This window comes from Pseudophryne corroboree, chromosome 3 (assembly GCF_028390025.1).
Source record: "Pseudophryne corroboree isolate aPseCor3 chromosome 3, aPseCor3.hap2, whole genome shotgun sequence".
Lineage (NCBI taxonomy): Eukaryota > Metazoa > Chordata > Amphibia > Anura > Myobatrachidae > Pseudophryne > Pseudophryne corroboree.
This window is the reverse complement of record NC_086446.1, coordinates 539,677,057-539,691,982: the sequence shown is the minus strand read 5'-3', so window position 1 is coordinate 539,691,982 and position 14,926 is coordinate 539,677,057. Positions and strand designations below refer to the sequence as shown.

General features: G+C 49.4%; 1 protein-coding gene across 2 annotated transcripts in view; it reads right to left on the bottom strand.

The window, feature by feature from the left end:
* TTYH2 (tweety family member 2) overlaps positions 1-14,926 on the bottom strand; it is a 315,012-nt gene that overhangs the window by 275,891 nt on the left and 24,195 nt on the right. The window lies entirely within an intron of this gene.

Below are 14,926 nucleotides of genomic sequence, written 5' to 3'. Positions count from 1 at the left end.
CCGGCGGCAAGGCTCCGGTGACCATCCAGGCTGTACCTGTGATCGTCCCTCTGGAGCTGATGTCCAGTAGCCAAGAAGCCAATCCATCCTGCACGCAGGTGAGTTCACTTCTTCTCCCCTCTGTCCCTCGTTGCAGTGATCCTGTTGCCAGCAGGACTCACTGTAAAGTAAAAAACCTAAGCTAAACTTTCTCTAAGCAGCTCTTTAGGAGAGCCACCTAGAATTGCACCCTTCTCGGCCGGGCACAAAAATCTAACTGGCTTGGAGGAGGGTCATAGGGGGAGGAGCCAGTGCACACCACCTGATCGGAAAGCTTTACTTTTGTGCCCTGTCTCCTGCGGAGCCGCTATTCCCCATGGTCCTTTCAGGAACCCCAGCATCCACTAGGACGATAGAGAAATTCGGGTTATTATTGTTGTGAGCCATCTTTTCAGAGGCTCCTTTGCGTTTATCATACTGTTAACTGGGTTCAGATCACAAGTTGTATGGTGTGATTGGTGTGGCTGGTATGAGTCTTACCCGGGATTCAATATCCTTCCTTATTATGTACGCTCGTCCGGGCACAGTATCCTAACTGAGGCTTGGAGGAGGGTCATAGGGGGAGGAGCCAGTGCACACCACCTGATCCTTAAGCTTTTATTTTGTGCCCTGTCTCCTGCGGAGCCGCTATTCCCCATGGTCCTTACGGAGTCCCAGCATCCACTACGGACTACGAGAAATAGATTTATCGGTAAGTAAAATCTTATTTTTAGTGGTACCTGGGTTTATATCAGAAATTTGTAACACCTCTTTCATTGCTTCAATCATGCAATGAATGGCCTTAGTGGACATTAGACTAGACTCATCGTCGTCGACACTGGTGTCAGTATCCGTGTCGACATCCGCGTCTGCCATCTGAGGTAGCGGGCGTTTTAGAGCCCCCGATGGCCTTTGAGACGCCTGGACAGGCACGAGCTGAGAAGCCGGCTGTCCCGCATTTGGCATGTCGTCAAATTTTTTGTGTAAGGAGTCGACACGTGCACGCAATTCCTTCCATAAGTCCATCCACTCAGGTGTCTGCCCCGCAGGGGGTGACATCCCTTCTATAGGCATCTGCTCCGCCTCCACATCATTATCCTCATCAAACATGTCGACACAGCCGTACCGACACACCGCACACACACAGGGAATGCTCTAACAGAGGACAGGACCCACAAAAGCCCTTTGGGGAGACAGAGTGAGAGTATGCCAGCACACACCAGAGCGCTATATAATGCAGGGACTAACTGAATTAAGTCCCCTATAGCTGCTGTTATATATACTGCGCCTAAATTTAGTGCCCCCCCTCTCTTTTTTTACCCTTTTCTGTAGTGTAGACTGCAGGGGAGAGCCAGTGAGCTTCCTTCCAGCGGAGCTGTGAGGGAGAAATAACGCCAGTGTGCTGAAGGAGATAGCTCCGCCCCTTTTTCGTGGACTATTCTCCCGCTTTTTTATGGATTCTGGCAGGGGTAATTATCACATATATAGCCTCTGGGGCTATATATTGTGGTATTTTTGCCAGCCAAGGTGTTTTTATTGCTGCTCAGGGCGCCCCCCCCCAGCGCCCTGCACCCTCAGTGACCGGAATGTGAAGTGTGTATGAGGAGCAATGGCGCACAGCTGCAGTGCTGTGCGCTACCTTGGTGAAGACTGATGTCTTCTGCCGACGATTTTCCGGACCTCTTCTTGCTTCTGGCTCTGTAAGGGGGACGGCGGCGCGGCTCCGGGACCGAACACCAAGGCCAGTTCCATGCGGTCGATCCCTCTGGAGCTAATGGTGACCAGTAGCCTAAGAAGCCCAAGCTAGCTGCAAGCAGGTAGGTTCGCTTCTTCTCCCCTTAGTCCCTCGCTGCAGTGAGCCTGTTGCCAGCAGGTCTCACTGTAAAATAAAAAACCTAATTATATACTTTCTTTTTAGAAGCTCAGGAGAGCCCCTAGTGTGCATCCAACCTCGGCCGGGCACAAAATCTAACTGAGGCTTGGAGGAGGGTCATAGTGGGAGGAGCCAGTGCACACCAGGTGACCTAAAAGCTTTCTTTAGTTGTGCCCAGTCTCCTGCGGAGCCGCTATTCCCCATGGTCCTTTCGGAGTTCCCAGCATCCACTAGGACGTCAGAGAAACGGGGATTTACCAGGCCTAATTTTGGAAATCCAGGTATCCCATTCAACCCCAAAGTGCCATTCCCCCGAAAAGGGAGGGATTCGACACTACGTTTGGATTCCGTGTCCGCTATCCACTGACGCAACCACAAGGCCCTGCGCGCTGACACTGCCATGGCAGAAGTCCAAGCATTAATGTTCCCCATCCCCTTGAGAGAATCACAGAGGACCCATGTAGTGTCCTGAATGTGTTTTAGGAGTTTTACCATAGTAACTAAAGGCATATCCCCCGAGAGGCCCCCCTGAATTTGAGTGGCCCAGGAATGAATGACATGGGTCATCCAGCAACCCACTATTATTATTATTATTATTATCCTTTATTTATATGACGCCACAAGGGTTCTGCAGCGCCCAATTACAGAGTACATAAACAAATAAGCAAAGAGGAAAACAGCAACTTATAGGCCCTACACACTGGCCGATTTTTTGAAAGATATGAACGATCTCGTTCATATCTTTCAGTGTGGAGACTCCAGCGATGAACGATGCGCGGCCCCGCGCTCGTTCATCGCTGGTCTCCCGTCGGCTGTGCATGCAGGCCAATATGGATGATCTCGTCCATATTTGCCTGCACTTCAATGCAGCCGCGTGACGGGGGGAGTGAAGAAACTTCACTCCCCCCGTCACTGCCCCCCCCGCCGCCGGGTCGCTCGTCGGCCGTATCGGCCGTCGGGCACCTCGGCGGCGCATCGGGAAATGAGTAGGGCCCATTACAGTTGACGACAATATAGGACAAGTACAGGGTAAATAAACATAGCTACATCAGCAGATGACACAGGAACAAGTATCAGGTGGCAGAAGACTGCTGGATTTGGTGCAGTTGAAGATTATTAAAGTTATGGCCCATACACACGGTGAGATTCGGGCTATGCCCGATTCTCACTATGCGACAGGGGCTAGGTCGGCACATAGTCAGTATCGCAAGCACATTCATTATGTGCTTGCGATACGGACTATGTGCGATTTTGGCTAAGTGTCAATTTTGACTATCTCTTCTATAGAGATAGTCAAAATTGACTTGCCTGCAGTCTATATATTCTTGCGATGCCGACCGCGCGGGGCCGTGCATCGGCATCGAATCTGGATCGCACGGTGACTTTCACCTTGCGATCTGCACTAACTTTTCTTACGATTTTGACTATATAGTCAAAATCGTAAGAAAAAATCTCACCGTGTGTACACACCATAAGAAAAGTATAAGCACATGAGGGAAGAGGGACCTACTCATGAGAGCTTACAATCTAAAGGGGAGAAGTAGACAGACAAGGGTGACACAGACGGGGTACAAAGAGAGCGTGGGACAGTGGGTTAGGATGAGATTTGGCTGGGTTTGGTGAAGAAGTGGCTCTTGAGAGCCGTTTGAAGTTTTGGAGAGAGGTGGAGAGTCTGAGGGGGAGAGGTAGGGAATTCCAGAGTAGTGGTGCAGCACGTGAAAAATCTTGGAGGTAGGAGTGGAAGTAATGAGTCGGCGTACATTAGCAGAGCGAAGAGGACGGGTGGGAGTGTAAAGAGAGATAAGGTCAGAGATGTAGATGGGAGAGGAGTGGGTGAGGGCTCTTTGTAAGTGAGTGTGAGAAGCTTGAAATGGATTCTGAAAGGGAAGGGGAGCCAGTGAAGGTCTTGTAAGAGAGGAGAGATGGACGTAGTGCGTTTGGTGAGGAAAATGAGCCGGGCAGCAGCATTGAGGATAGATTGGAGTGGAGAGACTAGCCGCTAGATAGATAGATAGATATATATATAGAGATATATATATATATATATATATATATATGAATGAGAGAGAGAGAGAGAGAGTGTGTGAGAGAGAGGACACCACCACACCCTGAGCTGCAAATCCCCAGTGAGGCTGTCAGTTCCTTATAATACAGTAAACACTAACGATTATTGTCCTAAACAGGATCCAGATAGTGTACACAAGCGACTCTCCCCCTTTGCTACACGCTGCACCAGCTATCCAGCATGGCTGAGGAATCAGGAAGTGCTTTGTGTGCTGTATATGGCTGCAGTAAGCAGAGGAAGGCTCCAAAACGCCTCAGGTCCCGCTCTGATGCAGCTCCGCTCCCTCCAATGGCGCCAGAGTTACACTAATATATTATACTGGCAAAGTCTACTTTTAAGCTCAAAACATCACAAGTGCTAGTCAAGCCTTTTGTGACAGTTCCACACGGGGATCTTAGCGGGATCCCCCCGGGAGTGTCCTGTACGCTGCGCCCACGGTCAGACGCACTTTGAACTGGGGGACCCCCCTGGCGGGGCCCCCGGTTTGTACTCACCACCGATGTCCCCTTCAGACAGCGTTAGGGGTGTGCAGTGTGCTGCGGCTGTGACAGCCAAGGCGCAGTGCCCCGCTGAACAACAACCCCTCAGGACGATGCTCCTACAGCGGGGGAGCGGCTCTGCACCTCGTAAGGCTGGTGACCCCCCCACTCCCTAACTTCCACGGTGCAGGGATGCTGTTGCCTAGACAGATTACCAAAAATAACAAACAGAAAAAATAAGAATTTACTTACCGATAATTCTATTTCTCATAGTCCGTAGTGGATGCTGGGGACTCCGAAAGGACCATGGGGAATAGCGGCTCCGCAGGAGACTGGGCACAAAGTAAAAGCTTTAGGACTAGCTGGTGTGCACTGGCTCCTCCCCCTATGACCCTCCTCCAAGCCTCAGTTAGGATACTGTGCCCGGACGAGCGTACACAATAAGGAAGGATTTTGAATCCCGGGTAAGACTCATACCAGCCACACCAATCACACCGTACAACTTGTGACCTGAACCCAGTTAACAGCATGATAACAGAAGGAGCCTCTGAAAAGATGGCTCACAACAACAATAACCCGATTTTTGTAACAATAACTATGTACAAGTAATGCAGACAATCCGCACTTGGGATGGGCGCCCAGCATCCACTACGGACTATGAGAAATAGAATTATCGGTAAGTAAATTCTTATTTTCTCGAACGTCCTAGTGGATGCTGGGGACTCCGAAAGGACCATGGGGATTATACCAAAGCTCCCAAACGGGCGGGAGAGTGCGGATGACTCTGCAGCACCGAATGAGAGAACTCCAGGTCCTCCTCAGCCAGGGTATCAAATTTGTAGAATTTAGCAAACGTGTTTGCCCCTGACCAAGTAGCTGCTCGGCAAAATTGTAAAGCTGAGACCCCTCGGGCAGCCGCCCAAGATAAGCCCACTTTCCGTGTGGAATGGGCTTTTACAGATTTTGGCTGTGGCAGGCCTGCCACAGAATGTGCAAGCTGAATTGTACTACAAATCCAACGAGCAATCGTCTGCTTAGAAGCAGGAGCACCCAGCTTGTTGGGTGCATACAGAATAAACAGCGAGTCAGATTTTCTGACTCCAGCCGTCCTGGAAACATATATTTTCAGGGCCCTGACTACGTCCAGCAACTTGGAATCCTCCAAGTCCCTAGTAGCCGCAGGCACCACAATAGGTTGGTTTAAGTGAAATGCTGAAACCACCTTAGGGAGAAATTGAGGACGAGTCCTCAATTCTGCCCTGTCCGTATGAAAAATTAGGTAAGGGCTTTTATAGGATAAAGCCGCCAATTCTGATACACGCCTGGCTGAAGCCAGGGCTAACAGCATTACCACTTTCCATGTGAGATATTTCAAGTCCACAGTGGTGAGTGGTTCAAACCAATGTGATTTTAGGAATCCCAACACTACATTGAGATCCCAAGGTGCCACTGGAGGCACAAAAGGAGGCTGTATATGCAGTACTCCCTTGACAAACGTCTGAACTTCAGGAACAGAAGCTAGTTCTTTTTGGAAGAATATCGACAGGGCCGAAATTTGAACCTTAATGGACCCTAATTTGAGGCCCATAGACAGTCCTGTTTGCAGGAAATGCAGGAATCGACCCAGTTGAAATTCCTCCGTAGGGGCCTTCCTGGCCTCGCACCACGCAACATATTTACGCCAAATACGGTGATAATGTTGTACGGTTACATCCTTCCTGGCTTTGATCAGGGTAGGGATGACTTCATCCGGAATGCCTTTTTCCTTCAGGATCCGGCGTTCAACCGCCATGCCGTCAAACGCAGCCGCGGTAAGTCTTGGAACAAACATGGTCCCTGCTGGAGCAGGTCCTGTCTTAGAGGTAGAGGCCACGGGTCTTCCGTGAGCATCTCTTGAATTTCCGGGTACCAAGTCCTTCTTGGCCAATCCGGAGCCACGAGTATAGTCTTTACTCCTCTCCTTCTTATGATTCTCAGTACTTTTGGTATGAGAGGAAGAGGAGGGAACACATACACTGACCGGTACACCCACGGTGTTACCAGAGCGTCCACAGCTATTGCCTGAGGGTCCCTTGACCTGGAGCAATATCTGTCCAGTTTTTTGTTGAGGCGAGACGCCATCATGTCCACCTTTGGTTTTTCCCAACGGTTTACAATCATGTGGAAGACTTCTGGGTGAAGTCCCCACTCCCCCGGGTGAAGATCGTGTCTGCTGAGGAAGTCTGCTTCCCAGTTGTCCACTCCCGGAATGAACACTGCTGACAGTGCTATCACATGATTTTCCGCCCAGCGAAGAATCCTTGCCACTTCCGTCATTGCCCTCCTGCTTCTTGTGCCGCCCTGTCTATTTACGTGGGCGACTGCCGTGATGTTGTCCGACTGGATCAATACTGGCTGACCCTGAAGCAGAGGCCTTGCCTGACTTAGGGCATTGTAAATGGCCCTTAGTTCCAGGATATTTATGTGAAGTGACGTTTCCATGCTTGACCACAAGCCCTGGAAATTTTTTCCCTGTGTGACTGCTCCCCAGCCTCTCAGGCTGGCATCCGTGGTCACCAGGACCCAATCCTGAATGCGGAATCTGCGGCCCTCTAGGAGATGAGCACTCTGTAACCACCACAGGAGAGACACCCTTGTCCTTGGAGACAGGGTTATCCGCTGATGCATTTGAAGATGCGATCCGGACCATTTGTCTAGCAGATCCAACTGAAAAGTTCTTGCATGGAATCTGCCGAATGGAATCGCTTCGTAAGAAGCCACCATCTTTCCCAGGACCCTTGTGCACTGATGCACTGACACCTGGCCTGGTCTTAGGAGTTTCCTGACTAGGTCGGATAACTCCCTGGCTTTCTCTTCCGGGAGAAACACCTTTTTCTGTACTGTGTCCAGATTCATCCCTAGGAACAGCAGACGTGTCGTCGGAATCAGCTGCGTTTTTGGAATATTTAGAATCCATCCGTGCTGTCGTAGTACTATTTGAGATAGTGCTACTCCGACCTCTAACTGTTCTCTGGACCGTGCCCTTATCAGGAGATCGTCCAAGTAAGGGATAATTAAGATGCCTTTTCTTCGAAGAAGAATCATCATTTCGGCCATTACCTTGGTAAAGACCCGGGGTGCCGTGGACAATCCAAACGGCAGCGTCTGAAACTGATAGTGACAGTTCTGTAGCACAAACCTGAGGTACCCTTGGTGAGAAGGGCAAATTGGGACATGGAGGTAAGCATCCTTGATGTCCAGAGACACCATGTAGTCCCCTTCTTCCAGGTTCGCTATCACTGCTCTGAGTGACTCCATCTTGAACTTGAACCTTTTTATGTAAGTGTTCAAGGCTTTCAGATTTAAAATGGGTCTCACCGAGCCGTCCGGCTTCGGTACCACAAACAGCGTGGAGTAATACCCCTTTCCCTGTTGTAGGAGGGGTACCTTGATTATCACTTGTTGGGAATACAGCTTGTGAATGGCTTCCAATACCGCCTCCCTGTCGGGGGTAGACGTTGGTAAAGCAGACTTCAGGAACCGGCGAGGGGGAGACGTCTCGAATTCCAATTTGTACCCCTGAGATACTACCTGCAGGATCCAGGGGTCCACTTGCGAGTGAGCCCACTGCGCGCTGAAATTCTTGAGACGGGCCCCCACCGTGCCTGAGTCCGCTTGTAAGGCCCCAGCGTCATGCTGAGGACTTGGAAGAAGCGGGGGAGGGCTTCTGTTCGTGGGAAGAAGCTGTCTGTTGCAGTCTTTTTCCCCTTCCTCTGCCCCGGGGCAGATATGAGTGGCCTTTTGCCCGCTTGCCCTTATGGGGACGAAAGGACTGAGCCTGAAAAGACGGTATCTTTTTCTGCTGCGAGGTGACTTGGGGTAAAAAGGTGGATTTCCCAGCCGTTGCCGTGGCCACCAGGTCCGATAGACCGCCCCCAAATATCTCCTCCCCTTTATACGGCAATACTTCCATATGCCGTTTGGAATCCGCATCCCCTGACCACTGTCGCGTCCATAATCCTCTTCTGGCAGAAATGGACATCGCACTTACTCTTGATGCCAGAGTGCAAATGTCTCTCTGTGCATCTCGCATATATAGGAATGCATCCTTTAAATGCTCTATAGTCAATAATATATTGTCCCTGTCCAGGGTATCAATATTTTCAGTCAGGGAATCCGACCGACCAAGCCACCCCAGCACTGCACATCCAGGCTGAGGCGATTGCTGGTCGCAGTATAACACCAGTATGAGTGTATATACTTTTAAGGATATTTTCCAGCCTCCTATCTGCTGGCTCCTTAAGGGCGGCCGTTTCTGGAGACGGTAACGCCACTTGTTTTGATAAGCGTGTGAGCGCCTTATCCACCCTAGGGGGTGTTTCCCAACGAGCCCTAACCTCTGGTGGGAAGGGATATAGTGCCAATAATTTTTTAGAAATTAGCAGTTTTTTGTCGGGGGTAACCCACGCTTCATCACACACTTTATTCAATTCCTCTGATTCAGGAAAAACTACGGGTAGTTTTTTCACACCCCACATAATACCCCTTTTTGTGGTACTTGCAGTATCAGAGATGTGCAAAACCTCCTTCATTGCCGTGATCATGTAACGTGTGGCCCTACTGGAAAATACGTTTGTTTCTTCACCGTCGACACTGGAGTCAGTGTCTGTGTCTGGGTCCGTGTCGACCCACTGAGGTAACGGGCGTTTAATAGCCCCTGACGGTGTTTGAGACGCCTGGACAGGCACTAACTGAGCTGCCGGCTGTCTCATGTCGTCAACAGTTTTCTGTAACGTGCCGACACTGTCACGTAATTCCTTAATTACGGCCATCCATTCAGGTGTCGACTCCCTAGGGGGTGACATCACCATTATAGGCAATTGCTCCGCCTCCACATCATTTTCCTCCTCATACATGTCGACACACACGTACCGACACCCAGCACACACACAGGGAATGCTCTGATAGAGGACAGGACCCACTTAGCCCCTTGGGGAGACAGAGGGAGAGTTTGCCAGCACACACCAGAGCGCTATATATGTATAGGGACAACCTTACAATAAGTGTCTATCCCTTATAGCTGCTTATATCTGTTATTTTGCCAAATAAGTGCCCCCCTCTCTTTTTTACCCTGTTTCTGTAGTTGCAGGATGCAGGGGAGATTCTGGGAGCCTTCCTACCAGCGGAGCTGTGTGGGAAAAATGGCGCTGTGTGCTGAGGAGATAGGCCCCGCCCCCTTCACGGCGGGCTCTTCTCCCGCTTTTTTCTGGAAAACTGGCAGGGGTTAAATACATCCATATAGCCCAGGAGCTATATGTGATGTATTTTTTGCCAAATAAGGTAAATTCATTGCTTCCCAGGGCGCCCCCCCCCCCAGCGCCCTGCACCCTCAGTGACCGAAGTGTGAAGTGTGCTTAGAGCAATGGCGCACAGCTGCAGTGCTGTGAGCTACCTTATGAAGACAGGAAAGTCTTCTGCCGCCGATTTATGGACCTCTTCTTGCTTCAGCATCTGTAAGGGGGCCGGCGGCGCGGCTCCGGGACCCATCCATGGCTGGGCCTGTGATCGTCCCTCTGGAGCTAATGTCCAGTAGCCTAAGAAGCCCAATCCACTCTGCACGCAGGTGAGTTCGCTTCTTCTCCCCTTAGTCCCTCGATGCAGTGAGCCTGTTGCCAGCAGGTCTCACTGAAAATAAAAAACCTATTTAAACTTTTACTCTAAGCAGCTCAGGAGAGCCACCTAGATTGCACCCTTCTCGTTCGGGCACAAAATCTTAACTGAGGCTTGGAGGAGGGTCATAGGGGGAGGAGCCAGTGCACACCAGCTAGTCCTAAAGCTTTTACTTTGTGCCCAGTCTCCTGCGGAGCCGCTATTCCCCATGGTCCTTTCGGAGTCCCCAGCATCCACTAGGACGTTAGAGAAAAAGAAATTGAAGAAAACTCTCTGGAGCTCAGAGATGTGCATCCTCTTCTGAGGGCACTTTTTTCTAAACTGCCCATGGGAGGGGGCATAGAGGGGAGGAGCCGGCAAACCCAGTTGAAGAAATTTAAAGTGCACTGGCTCCTTTGGTCCCCGTCTATACCCACATCGTATTAGATTCCCCCAATGGGGGTAATTCCAAGTTGATAGCAGCAGGAATTTTGTTAGCAGTTGGGCAAAACCATGTGCACTGCAGGGGAGGCAAATATAACATGTGCAGAGAGAGTTAGATTTGGGTGGGGTGTGTTCAATCTGCAATCTAAATTGCAGTGTAAAAATAAAGCAGCCAGTATTTACCCTGCACAGAAACAAAATAGCCCACCCAAATCTAACTCTCTCTGCACATGTTACATCTGCCTCCCCTGCAGTGCACATGGTTTTGCCCAACTGCTAACAAAATTCCTGCTGCGATCAACTTGGAATTACCCCCATTATCCCTTATGGATGCTAAAGAAAATGTATTATTCATATATGTAAAAAGTTTACTTTTAAACTTTATTCAGATATAAGGAACATATCTGTAGCCTTCTAATCCTGGTATATCTTTTATAATAGGATATATATTTGAAAGTTGTAAACTGCACTCACATTATTAATTCATTACCTCTGCTGGGAAACTGACCTATGCGCTGAAGAGCATTTCTAAATAATGATCCATTTCACCTAGATTCCCTGAGTGAACTCTGCATCTCAGCACCTGCAGGGGTAACCACTGTGTGGTCTACCATTAATCCCATGATGTAGGAAGATGCCTGTGAAATGATTGCTACTATTAGAAAGCAGAAGGCTGACATCAAAGGAGTTCATAAGTTCAGTATATAATCACCTTGTTAATGTATAGGGACCGTACAATAGACGTCATCACACCATTTTTAGGCTAGATGTATGAGGACACATCTGTAGTAGAAGCAGGAAGCAATAATAGGGATGCAGTTAATATACCGGCTGTTGGGATCCCGGCGTTCAGGAGACAGACGCTGGAATCCCAACAGCTGGTGAAATGCAGCAGGCAGGAATACCAACCAAGTATTCCCACTTGGTTGATGGGTCCACGCCGCCAACAGAGTGGGAATAAAACCTTTGGCGAGCGAATGCCTGCGAGGGGACTCGCTGCCTCGCTGATGGGATTCCGGCAGACGGGATGCCACTGACTGTATAGTGAGAGCTGGAATCCCGTCAGCTGGTCAATGATATGTATTCCCAATAATAGTAGCAAGGAACAATAGAGCTCTCAGAGTACCTCACAGCAGCTCTCTGCATCCTATGAGCTGTCTCTGAGTGCTTCACAGCAGCTCTCTGAATCATATGAACGGTCTCTGTTTCACAGTAGCTATCTTCATATGAGCCGGTGTGTGCTTCGCAGTAGTTCTCTTCATATGAGCCGGTGTGTGCTTCGCAGTAGTTCTATTCATTTTATGAGCTGTCTCTGAGTGCTTCACAGCAGCTCTATTAAGAGTAGGGAAGGGTAGCTCTATCACATTACCTGAAATCATTGTATTCTCCTCATCCAGGGTACCTACACCTGCCCCAGGATGGGATATATGATGTATCTCATACATCCCACCCTCTATCAAATGCACACCTATGTTTAATAACACCATTATGCAGTTATACCTACCTCCTGGGACAGCTGTTTCGATAAGGGCTGTCCCTTGCAAAGAAATGACTTCCAGGTCTATGACCTGGGAGTAGACCTGGGAGTCCTACTGCCCATGTGCGCCCATCGGCCTGCACATGCACAACAGTCAGGGAACGGAGAGGGATCCTTCAGATCCCCTTCAAAGATTACAATTTGGTTTGTTTGGTCACATGATGGGTACAGAATAATTGCCCTGCAACCTGTACTGCCTGTTCCTATAAGCTACGAGTTGCCCTACCTTTCTGTATGTTCCAGTCACTGTGACTGTGGATTTACTGCTAAGTTTGTATGTATGCTTTGTAATCATGTGCTGGGTCACTCTTGAGTATTTTACTGATGCTGTTTACTTGATTTGTTTTTCACAGTATATCCCAAAGAAATACCTAACAAATAAAAAGAGAATACAGGAAATAAAACAAATCAAAGTAATGAGGTCATATGCTTTCATAATCTAACCTTTCAAAGGATATCCGGTCTATAGATGTTCACCAAAAAGGTCTACAGTCAATAGATAGACCACTAATGGTAGACGTGCATTAGGTCGACAGGACAGTGGTCGACATATACGGTCTACACAAGTTCCCGTCCACTTGGGAATAACACTGAACTCGTTCTGGCAAGTCCCCACTTCAAGTACTATGTATAGATTTGGAAGCACTATTTCTAAAAATAAGAATTTACTCACCGGTAATTCTATTTCTCGTAGTCCGTAGTGGATGCTGGGGACTCCGTAAGGACCATGGGGAATAGACGGGCTCCGCAGGAGACTGGGCACTCTAAAGAAAGATTTAGTACTATCTGGTGTGCACTGGCTCCTCCCTCTATGCCCCTCCTCCAGACCTCAGTTAAGGAAACTGTGCCCGGAAGAGCTGACATTACAAGGAAAGGATTTTGGAATCCAGGGTAAGACTCATACCAGCCACACCAATCACACCGTATAACTCGTGATAAACTTACCCAGTTAACAGTATGAACAACAACTGAGCATCACTCAACGGATGCCACATAACCATAACCCTTTGTTAAGCAATAACTATATACACGTATTGCAGAAAGTCCGCACTTGGGACGGGCGCCCAGCATCCACTACGGACTACGAGAAATAGAATTACCGGTGAGTAAATTCTTATTTTCTCTAACGTCCTAGTGGATGCTGGGGACTCCGTAAGGACCATGGGGATTATACCAAAGCTCCCAAACGGGAGGGAGAGTGCGGATGACTCTGCAGCACCGAATGGGCAAACACAAGGTCCTCCTCAGCCAGGGTATCAAACCTATAGAATTTTGCAAAAGTGTTTGAACCCGACCAAGTAGCAGCTCGGCAAAGCTGTAATGCTGAGACCCCTCGGGCAGCCGCCCAAGAAGAGCCCACCTTCCTAGTGGAATGGGCTTTTACAGATTTTGGATGCGACAATCCCGCCGCAGAATGAGCCTGCTGAATCGTGTTACAGATCCAGCGAGCAATAGTTTGCTTTGAAGCAGGAGCACCCAACTTGTTGGGCGCATACAGGATAAACAGCGAGTCAGTTTTCCTGACTCCCGCCGTTCTGGTTACATAAACCTTCAAAGCCCTGACTACGTCAAGCAATTTGGAATCCTCCAAGTAACGAGTAGCCGCAGGCACCACGATAGGTTGGTTCAAATGAAAAGATGACACCACCTTTGGCAGAAACTGCGGACGAGTCCGCAATTCTGCCCTGTCCATATGGAAAACCAGATAGGGGCTTTTACATGACAAAGCCGCCAATTCTGACACACACCTAGCTGAAGCTAAGGCCAACAGCATGATCACTTTCCACGTGAGATACTTTAGCTCCACTGTCTTAAGTGGCTCAAACCAGTGGGATTTCAGGAAATCCAACACCACATTAAGATCCCAAGGTGCCACTGGAGGCACAAAAGGGGGCTGAATATGCAGCACACCCTTAACAAACGTCTGAACCTCAGGCAGTGAAGCCAGTTCTTTTTGGAAGAAAATGGATAGGCCGAAATCTGGACCTTTATGGACCCTAATTTTAGGCCCATAGTCACACCTGACTGTAGGAAGTGCAGGAATCGACCCAGCTGGTATTCTTCTGTAGGGGCCTTCCTGGCCTCACACCAAGCAACATATTTTCGCCATATACGGTGATAATGTTTTGCTGTCACGTCCTTCCTAGCCTATATCAGCGTAGGAATAACTTCATCCGGAATGCCCTTTTCTGCTAGGATCCGGCGTTCAACCGCCATGCCGTCAAACGCAGCCGCGGTAAGTCTTGGAACAGACAGGGCCCCTGTTGCAACAGGTCCTGTCTGAGAGGCAGAGGCCATGGGTCCTCTGTGAGCATTTCTTGCAGTTCCGGGTACCAAGTCCTTCTTGGCCAATCCGGAACAATGAGTATTCTTCTCACCCCTCTTTTTCTTACGATTCTCAGCACCTTGGGTATGAGAGGAAGAGGAGGAAACACATAAACCGACTGGAACACCCACGGTGTCACAAGTGCGTCCACAGCTATCGCCTGAGGGTCCCTTGACCTGGCGCAATACCATGCAACTTTTTGTTGAGGCGGGACGCCATCATGTCCACCTGTGGCAGTTCCCATCGATTTGCAATCTGCGTGAAGACTTCTTGATGAAGTCCCCACTCTCCCGGGTGGAGGTCGTGTCTGCTGAGGAAGTCTGCTTCCCAGTTGTCCACTCCCGGAATGAACTCTGCTGACAGTGCTTGCACGTGATTCTCCGCCCAACGAAGAATCCTGGTGGCTTCCGCCATTGCCACCCTGCTTCTTGTGCCGCCCTGGCGGTTTACATGGGCGACTGCCGTGATGTTGTCTGATTGAATCAGCACTGGTTGGTCTCGAAGCAGAGGCTCCGCTTGACCACAGCCCTTGGAAGTTTCTTCCTTGAGTGACTGC